This window comes from Leptinotarsa decemlineata, unplaced genomic scaffold, assembly GCF_025532065.1.
Source record: "Leptinotarsa decemlineata unplaced genomic scaffold, Ldec_3_MD MMD2_tig00003902_RagTag_RagTag, whole genome shotgun sequence".
Classification (NCBI taxonomy): Eukaryota; Metazoa; Arthropoda; class Insecta; order Coleoptera; family Chrysomelidae; genus Leptinotarsa; species Leptinotarsa decemlineata.
In genome coordinates, this window is record NW_027412598.1 from 1,837,286 (window position 1) to 1,848,184 (window position 10,899).

Below are 10,899 nucleotides of genomic sequence, written 5' to 3' on the forward strand. Positions count from 1 at the left end.
TAAAGGCTATCATATATACGTAATGCTGAATAAGAGACGCCCAATTGTATATCGACTGAAAGGGCGCTATAATGTTTAGAAAATATACAGCAATATTTTGTTTTCCGTGCCGAAGTCCTTTTTTTTATTCATTTCCATCATCCTTCATCTATATCAAGAAGCTCAATTAACACTATTTCTGCAGATAACAACGGTGGACGCTATAAAGCGCATTTTTGTCTGGACGCTTCAACGATAGAAGGATTTATATATATATATATATATATATATATATATATATATATATATATATATATATATATATATATATATATATATATATATATATATATATATATATATATATATATATATTGTCAAATATAGGAAATAAACATGAAATAATTCAGATTCATTTGAGTAAATATATGAATTGAAAGATATTCCAACCTCACTTCAATATTTTAACACAAGAACACTCAGTATTCAGAATTCCATCTTTTGATATTTCAAGTTCATAGACATCGAAATTGATCCGATCACAGGATATGGAATATAAAACAATCTCCAAATATGCAAACTTGGCACAGATTGCATGCTGTGCATTTTACCTCAGTACAGTGACCGGATCAAAGTCGCAATGTCAGCGTATAATTCTTTATAAATATTGAGGGAGGTCAAGATCATGGATCAGAGTTAACAGTTAACAGTCAACAGACAGTATTCATTTACGTATCGATTGGGTCATCAGAAATGCAGCACATCTCCTTTTCTTCAATCCTGCTGGGTGGCAGTGTAATGTAAGTTTTTTGATTATTTTAATGTATTTTTTTTATTAACATTGAGTGTGAGTTTATTTAAAGTATTTTTCCGTTTCTTTCACAATAAATATTTTATTAAGTTTTAAATGAGTTCTTTCATTATTTGGGATGAATAAATGAGCGGGTGAAACAGCAAATAAAAATCCTCTCGTTAATAGCCAAGCGAGAACTGAGTTGCGACACGTGGTGGAGGCGCCTCTCTCGTTCTCGGGGGCTCCATTCTTCATAATGGGCCTGTGAAACTAATTTTATGATACAAAAAGTTGAATTGTTCAAGTTTTGAAAATATGTTGTGATAATTAGCAGAAAAGTGTATTTTTCTTTTGTTTTCCAATAATGAGAGAATTTAATAGCTGTTTCATCCAGTAAAATTACAGTTTTTCCTTCTTTTTAATATACTTCAAATAAATGTTTTTTTTTGATAGTTTGATAATTAGTTTTGAATATGTTATAAGTTGGTTTTGTGCTTCAATTGTTTTTTTTTAAATCCAAATATAACCTATCATTTCAGTCAACTTTCCATGTTTCCCTTCTCCTCAAATTATGAGTAATACACTTCCTAATAACTGTCATCAGCTTAGAAAGAAAAGTATTACTGAAGTTGAGCAATCATAAAGAATATCTGTTCATTCAGCTTCTTAAGATTGCCAATGGAATAATTTGAAAAAATTTTCATTTATCGTCTGTAAATTTCGAAAGTATGAGCGGTACATTTTCCAATATCTGTTTCATCAGCTTGGAACTGTACTGTTGAGATTGGCTAAACGTATGGAATATCTATTCATCCAGCTCCGTACGATTACCCATTACATGATTTCGAAATTTTGCCTACGTATCTGACTTTTTGAAAAATAAATGATACACCTACCAATATCTGTTTCATCAGCTTGGGAATGTGTATCATAGTATCAATTAGTTGGATTCATAAGATATTCCTTATTCCCAATCATCCTTCAACATTTTATTGGTAATGACTCGAAAAAAATTATAGTAGTCATCAATATCAGCTATTAAGTAATTAATACATTTAATTTAATCAATGAGAATATTGACACAAGAAAAAGGTCCATTTTTGAGTTTTATTAACTTTTTGAAAACTGTTGAGATAAAGAACGCCATCATGATCGCCAACATGAAAAAATCCTCATTTTTGAAATACAGTATAAATATGAACCCGTGTCGATTGGTTTATAATGTTGTTTTCGATACAGCGCAACGTAAAATATTCAAAAAGTCCCTCAGATTTACTATTTTTAGTAAATTCTGGAAATAGTTTCATTTTAATATAACCGGCAAATATTCAAACTTTTTTTTCTTTGAGTTTGAAGAGTAACAATTCATTTGCTATAAATAGTGATTGCGAGACTGATATCAAGAGGTAGTAAAAGATGATGGTCTTCAAAAATTTTATTAAAACATGTTTTACATGGCAGTGTTACACTTCAAGCATACTTACCTCTCTTTCACAAAAAGTGTTTTCCTCAAATACTATTGTTCACTATTTTTTGCATAATCTTAAGCGCCACGCCTAAAACAAAATGAAACTTGTTGAACTATACTCTGTAAATGCATGTAATCCTTCATGAAAATGTTCAGTTAATAATGTCCAGAGTACATATAATATTAAACAAAAATTAATTCATCTAGTTAAGTATGTGTTATACAAAAAAATTTCAGAAATCTGAATTGTTTTATGAATGAGTATCTTGACTCGAATTGCAATATACACTTTTAAACATATAAGAATCCAGAATAATTAGGGTATAATAATTAGAGAATAGTAATTAAATGAAAATGCAGATACAAAATATTTTTTCAGTTGCATTTTTCAAATAAAATTTCACATACAATTAACTAAGGAAAAATAAGCAGTAATTACATAAGAAAAGAAACATAATAATAATGAATGCATTATTGACACACCCTCTTGCCAGAAGTAGTACAAACAATTCAATGTCACCACATAGTTTTATTTTTTTATTTTGTATGGAAAGTAATAGGAAGTAGCATCTCAGACTGATGATCTACAAACAGTGAAGTTTGTAATATTATGAGAAATAAAAGAAGCGTATAGATATATTGAAAAGGTGAGAATTGATGATTATGTATTGAAGAAGAATCATTTATATAGGTAGACTATACACACAAGATGAAAAGGCAGACTGTGGAGGACGCTCCCAAAACAGCATGAAATTTTTCATTTTTGAAGGTGTGTAAAATATGTTAGATGTTCATGAGAAATGATGATGATTATAATATGAATTTTGTATGAGGCATGAAATGAAATGCGCATACATGAGGTCTTCGGAGGAAAGACAGGTACGATGTTGTAGAAAGTACGACACAGAAAGTTGTCTTAAGAAAAGACAAATATGATGTTTCAAGATGTAGAAAGTTACTACGTCATGGTAATTATGAAAAAAGGTGAAAGAGTATAAAGAGAATAATGATATATGCAAAATCTGAGAGATGCAATTTTCATGTGGTTTCTAATATATATATTCATCAGATATAATTCAATATTCGTCGTTGGTACTAGCCAGGAAAGTAGTTGTTTTCGATAAATATTTCCAATAGCTGTTTATTTTCATTGAAAAGAAAATAAATTGCTATTGCTATTTTCAATTTCCTATTATTCAGTGAAATGTATATCACATGAGGTGACAATTGAATAGGCAGGTGATAATGACTGTAAGGAATCAGTAAAAAATTGTACAAAAGAAATTAATGTTAAAATGGGTGTGTCATAAAGAACCAATGAATTTTGAAAGTATGCTCAAGCATAAATCAAAAAGTATGTTTCAAAGTTGAAAAAGAAAGTCTGTAAGCTATTTGCTATTTATTGTCAAATTAACTTAAAAGTATATTATATGTACTCTTAACGAATTAGATTAAACTGTCAAATGATTGTTAACTATAGAATGCAGTGATTTTTGTTGATTTTTTTTTTATTATCGAATTTAATAGTAACATAACCTAGCTATAAGAATAAAAGTATATCATGAAAGAACTTACTGCCGAATTTCTCTCTTGTTTCATGCAATCGAGGCAACACCACACCCCAAGGCACTTCGAGGCAGTCACTACTCCACTACTCCATCACCCCTGTTACGGTTTTCCACTCCAGGACATTCAGCAGATCGTACCACAGACAGCACGATGACCTAGGGAAACATTAAGTTGAACATCATGGCTCAAATGAATGGACTATAGGAATATCGCAGTCACTAGTGCCATATTCAACCAGAAACAAATACTTACGTTGTTGCGTTACCAGTTGTTCTGAGTAGCTGATAAACAGTTCCTGTGTGGGCAGACATCATCCACAGACATATTATGTGAATAAAATTGTAATACTCAAAACAATTCAGAATCACCATCATACCGTTGAGTACCAGGATAATCCAAATCCCAAGCAGCCTACAGAAAATATTTCGCAAGTAATTTATGAGAACGACGCTAGTTTCATAAATGCTGACACAACAGACGATGATGTTTGAAGTTTCCCAAAAGCTCTCGAAGGGGTAATTTCTATAATCCAGGGCCGCTAATAACTCGATCACACTATTACACGATGAACACACAGATATAAATATATTTCAAAGTGTAAAAACAAAATCACTTCATTGAACGAAAAATGGCGCTGAATATTCTCATATTCGTCAAATTATATGTATGTCATATGTCATGTCAAATCGTAACTCTACTTCTCTATACACAATTGAGAGAATAGGCATGGAACAGAATGACAAATACATTTCACGGAAACCATAAAAACATGTTCTGGTAATACGAGAAAACGCAAAGCACAACGTAATACGTAATTATAGTCCAGTCCAATTCAGTCCAGTGTTACGTTGCCAATGTTTCCATCCAGTTGAGTTGTGGTAGCCGAGCAGCCGTCAACCAAAACAGTATCAGAACCAAGACACGGAACGATGTGCGGACAGATTGGTGGAGTGACACAAAGACAGATAAAGTTCAGTGCCGGACTATGACAATATTAGTGTGGGAACTCATAGTTGCAGAATCAATTGGACAATATAGTTTTTTCTAACTTTTATAGGACATGTAGTTTGTAATTTATGTTTATGATCATATTTTAAACCCATTGTTTTTTATTATTGAAAATATTTTTATTGAGTTGTGAGTTTTCATTTGAATTTCAATTTGTTTTTTTTGTTTTTCATTACCACCCAGAAAGCTGGGGGCCAGCTTTAACGTGGAGGGGAGATGTGTCAAATATAGGAAATAAACATGAAATAATTCAGATTCATTTGAGTAAATATATGAATTGAAAGATATTCCAACCTCACTTCAATATTTTAACACAAGAACACTCAGTATTCAGAACTCCATCTTTTGATATTTCAAGTTCATAGACATCGAAATTGATCCGATCACAGGATATGGAATATAAAACAATCTCCAAATATGCAAACTTGGCACAGATTGCATGCTGTGCATTTTACCTCAGTACAGTGACCGGATCAAAGTCGCAATGTCAGCGTATAATTCTTTATAAATATTGAGGGAGGTCAAGAGTTAACAGTTAACAGTCAACAGACAGTATTCATTTACGTATCGATTGGGTCATCAGAAATGCAGCACATCTCCTTTTCTTCAATCCTGCTGGGTGGCAGTGTAATGTAAGTTTTTTGATTATTTTAATGTATTTTTTTTATTAACATTGAGTGTGAGTTTATTTAAAGTATTTTTCCGTTTCTTTCACAATAAATATTTTATTAAGTTTAAAATGAGTTCTTTCATTATTTGGGATGAATAAATGAGCGGGTGAAACAGCAAATAAAAATCCTCTCGTTAATAGCCAAGCGAGAACTGAGTTGCGACACGTGGTGGAGGCGCCTCTCTCGTTCTCGGGGGCTCCATTCTTCATAAAGGGCCTGTGAAACTAATTTTATGATACGAAAAGTTGAATTGTTCAAGTTTTGAAAATATGTTGTGATAATTAGCAGAAAAGTGTATTTTTCTTTTGTTTTCCAATAATGAGAGAATTTAATAGCTGTTTCATCCAGTAAAATTACAGTTTTTCCTTCTTTTTAATATACTTCAAATAAATGTTTTTTTTTGATAGTTTGATAATTAGTTTTGAATATGTTATAAGTTGGTTTTGTGCTTCAATTGTTTTTTTTTAAATCCAAATATAACCTATCATTTCAGTCAACTTTCCATGTTTCCCTTCTCCTCAAATTATGAGTAATACACTTCCTAATAACTGTCATCAGCTTAGAAAGAAAAGTATTACTGAAGTTGAGCAATCATAAAGAATATCTGTTCATTCAGCTTCTTAAGATTGCCAATGGAATAATTTGAAAAAATTTTCATTTATCGTTATTTTTTATCTTCTATTAATTATCTGCGAGCGCGAGAGCGCGAGATAACAGGATGACCAGTTCAGTTTGAGGAGTGCCAGAAGATGACAGTACTACCAACTGTCGAAAGCGCTCGCAGATAATTAATAGAAGATATAAAGCTTCAAATCCTTTTTGTATAATTTAATATTGAAATATATATATATATATATATATATATATATATATATATATATATATATATATATATATACTGACGGTACTGACGATGCCCAATAGGCTGAAACAGATGTATACCGGTGGCTCTTAAATTGAAATCAATATGGGAATGATCAAGGAGTACTTATCTATTTATTTTTTGATTTTCATATATATATATATATATATATATATATATATATATATATATTTATATCCTGGACTCGGAAGTCACGCAGGTAGCTGTAGCTGCTTCCATGGTGATGTTATGATATCCTAGAAATTCTAGGTCTCCTAATTGAAATCACAAATGTGCGGTGGGCTCCTGTTGGTGACTCCGTTCGTTTTGTGCTGTTTTTTCGTTTTTGACAACCAAGTGCTGCCCATCTCTGCACTTGGCTACACCGCGCTGATGAGGCCAATAGCCAGAAACACGTTACCGCGGTTTGCCAATAATTTTTCTTGAGTGCTGTTCCGACTAATCCTTTCCTTTTTGAATTAAATCATAGACACTCGATAACACCTCCTTATATATATATATATATATATATATATATATATATATATATATATATATATATATATATATATATATATATATATATATATACCCTCAATATCTCCCTTCCAGTACATAATATGAAAAAATGGTCAGACAGGTCAACTTTATTTGCAAGGGGGACACTCTGAATGAATATTTTCAACCCTCGGGGTTCAACCCCCTAGGAGGGGTGGATGTTACCCTCAGAATTTCAAATGGAAAGGGGGGTCAAGTGGCACATCATTTTGAAGGGCATTCAATTCGCTTGCCGACGGTGCCCTCATTTATTATTTTCCGATCAGCAGTATCCGAAAATGTAGTTCTAAACTAATAGAAGTAATTAGAATTGGCCTATACTAAAATGCCTGGTTATCAAGTTAGTATGCAAAGAAATACAATTTATTGACTCTCTTATAAGTAAAACTTGTGATGACGGGTCAGCTTTTCAACTTTCCATCAGGGGTAAAATTAGACAAGCCTCAAAAAATTTACATTAATTAGTTATCTGATTTCGGTGACTTTCATTTGGGTTTATTATCGGATTTAAAACTCTTATCCCTTTTTTGTTACTTCTGCTATAAAAAGTATCGTTTTTTGAGCAAAAAAGGTGTTCATCGCATTCAAGCCATTTGGTAGTACTATCATTTCAGTTTCATTTGTTGAGCTGATCAGCGATACCTTAGAAAGTGTATAAATTGTAAGAATGGTTTACACTATCCAAGACCGAATTGAAATAATTTTTATTTATGGAGAGGTGGGCAAGTGCGCACGAAGGGCGGCATCTCTTTTTAATGAAAGAAATCCAAATCTTAATATAAGTCACCGGTATGTGCTTGATTTGGTGACAAAGTTTTCCGAAACTGGTTCGGTGAAGAATAAAAAAAGGAATAACCCCAGAGTACTGAATGAGGATGCTCAAATTGAGGTGTTGGGAACATTTGCTGCAGAGCCGACTAGCTCCTTACGATCAGTAGCAGAACATACGGGAATGTCACACGAGACTGCAAGGAAAGCACTGAAAATGCACAAATTTCATCCATATAAAATGCAGATTCTCCACGAGCTCCATGAGGATGATTATGACAGAAGAATAGAATTCTGTGAAATCATGACTCTTCGAATCAATGCTTTACCTAATCTTCTGTTCAATATCTGTTTCAGTGATGAATGTTCATTTTTCCTGAATGGCAATGTTAATAGGCAAAATTGTCGCTATTGGAGTGACGAAAACCCTCACAATTTTCGAGAAGGACATACACAACACCCACAAAAAGTTAATGTTTGGGCTGGTATTCTTGGAAATGCCATTATCGGACCTTTATTTTTTGAAGAAAACTTGAATGGTGATCTGTACCTAGATATGCTTCAAGCACCTATCGATCCACTTATAACTCACGAGCTCGAAACTCAAATTGATGCACACGGTAATTTACTGTTGCAGGAAGATTTGTTACATTTCCAACAGGACGGTGCGCCACCTCATTATTTTCGCCCCGTCCGACAATGGTTGAACGAGCGATTCCGGGAGAGATGGATTGGCAGAAGGGGATCAATTGAGTGGCCACCGAGATCACCGGATTTGACTCCATTAGATTTTTTTCTTTGGGGATATCTCAAATCTGTCGTTTATAAAACACAGCCCACTGATATGGATGACCTCAAAGGACGAATTACAGCAGCATGCCGGTCAATTAGTGGTGAAGTTTTCCAAAATGTTCGAGAGGAGTTCGAAAACAGACTGTATTACTGTTTAGAGCAGAATGGACAACATTTTGAACATATTATCAGATAAAGCGTAACAAGATGGTTGAAATTTGTTTTTTGCAATTTAGTATTTTTTGTTTGCACTCGATGCGTATTTCGTTAACTAAGTAGTTCTACATTCCTCTCACATCCACGAATTCGAATATTACTCAAGGGTTGGAACGATGCTACCTAGTACGATGCTCACCTTTTCCAATAGTCCATTACAATCATTTGTTTTGAATACCAACCTGAATACCAAACATCTAGTGCGGGCGAGTTTTAATCATTTATTCTTATTCACTTCTAATCACCGTTCGTTTGGAACGTTATTGTTCAAAAACTGCTCATCAAAAACTAATGAAAAAGGTATCATTGGCAAGAGAATTGAATGCCCTTCAAAATGATGTGCCACTTGACCCCCCTTTCCATTTGAAATTCTGAGGGTAACATCCACCCCTCCTAGGGGGTTGAACCCCGAGGGTTGAAAATATTCATTCAGAGTGTCCCCCTTGCAAATAAAGTTGACCTGTCTGACCATTTTTTCATATTATGTACTGGAAGGGAGATATTGAGGGTGGGAAGTTTTCAAATTGACACACTGTATATATATATATATATATATATATATATATATATATATATATATATATATATATATATATATATATATATATGTTCCCACATTTTATGTGACAGGCAATATCTGGTTTGTTGAAGGAGATACACAAAAATGTTTCATACAGAAGTTTTAGGAGTTCATGAGAGCTATATTTTGATATAATTTTTAAATATACAGGGTGTTTGCTGTAGGTGCTACAGACCAAAATTCCATTTTTTAAAATAGAACGCCCTGTATATCATTACATATTCAGATGCTACGTTAAATTCTGATATCATTTCATGTTTGGTTTTTGAAATTCGGTTACGTCGTTGTTGAGTTATTGCACTTTTCCTTAAATATAAAGTTTCAAAAAAACTTATTTACTCGTACACGAATCCAGTCTATATCTTTTATTAAATTGAACTAGACTACTACTGAATACAAACCATTATTCTCACCTCTACGATACGATATCGATATCAGTTGAATATAATATTGAAATTTTTGAGAATGTGACTAACTTGAGGGTGAATTGCTTTATATTGCACAATTTCATCAAGTAGCTTATGCTTGTTGATGCCATAGTAACAAATGTTGTTGAATTGTATCTACTTGTCAGTTCGATTCAGTGATTCTTTGCAAAACAGTAACTGTGTTCTTTGTGCGAAAACTCCAGTATGCCTTTCGCGTTTAGTCCAAGTGATTGCATTGATATGTTATTAATTTTTGGGGAATGTCAGAAAAACTGCCGTCAAGCACAACGTCTATACCAAGAACGTTTTCCAGACAGACCCATTCCGTCACGAATGACTTTTTCGAGAGTTGTAGAAAAATTGCGAACTGGGTCATTTTCTTCTACTATAAAGCATCGTCATCATACGAGATCTGTTAGAACTGAATATTTAGAGATCAATGTGTTAGCTTATATTATTATTCATCCACATGTTTCTATCCGTACTCTTGCAGAAGAAGTCGGTGTGAGTAAATCTAATGTACAGAGAATTCTGAAAGAAAATAAATACCACCCATTCAAAATTCAGTTGGTACAAGGTTTGAAACTCACGGACTTTGAACGACGACTTGAATTCATTGCTTGTATTCAGGTAATATTACATGAAAGTCCTAACATATTCAGTCAAATTTTGTGGAGCGATGAATCGCTATTCCACAATAATGGAGTTGTGAATCGACATAACAGTCACTATTGGTCTCAAGAAAATCCCCACTGGGTCCGCGAAAGTAATTTTCAAACTACTTGGGGTATTAATGTATGGTGTGGATTGTTCAATGGCCGCATCATTTTTCATTCATTTTCAATGAAAATCTCAATGGTTTGCGATATTTACATTTTCTAGAAAATGATTTGATCCAGTTGATGGAAGATATTCCCATAGCAGAACGACAAGGAATTTGGTGGCAACAAGATGGTGCTCCTCCTCACAATTCACAGGTTGTTACTGAATATCTGGATAGAACGTACCCAAATAGATGGATTGGTAATAAGGGTCCAATTCGGTGGCCGGCTCATTCCCCAGATTTATCACCGCTTGATTTTTTTCTATGGGGTTATTTAAAAGATATTGTTTTCACTACTCCCCCTTTGAATGTGGATGATCTGAAAATGAAAATTCGACTAGCGTGCAGTGATATTACGCCTGATATTATAAGAGCGACTTGTAC

General features: G+C 33.2%; 1 long non-coding RNA gene across 1 annotated transcript; it reads right to left on the reverse strand.

Annotated features, from left to right (window-relative positions):
- Positions 1-2,194: 2,194 nt before the first annotated feature.
- LOC141483710 (uncharacterized) lies at positions 2,195-4,550 on the reverse strand. Its single transcript, XR_012466238.1, has 3 exons — positions 4,062-4,550; positions 3,816-3,964; positions 2,195-2,328 (listed from the first exon to the last, which is right to left on the reverse strand). It is a non-coding gene; the product is annotated as an uncharacterized lncRNA (long non-coding RNA).
- Between the last annotated feature and the right edge of the window lie 6,349 nt (positions 4,551-10,899).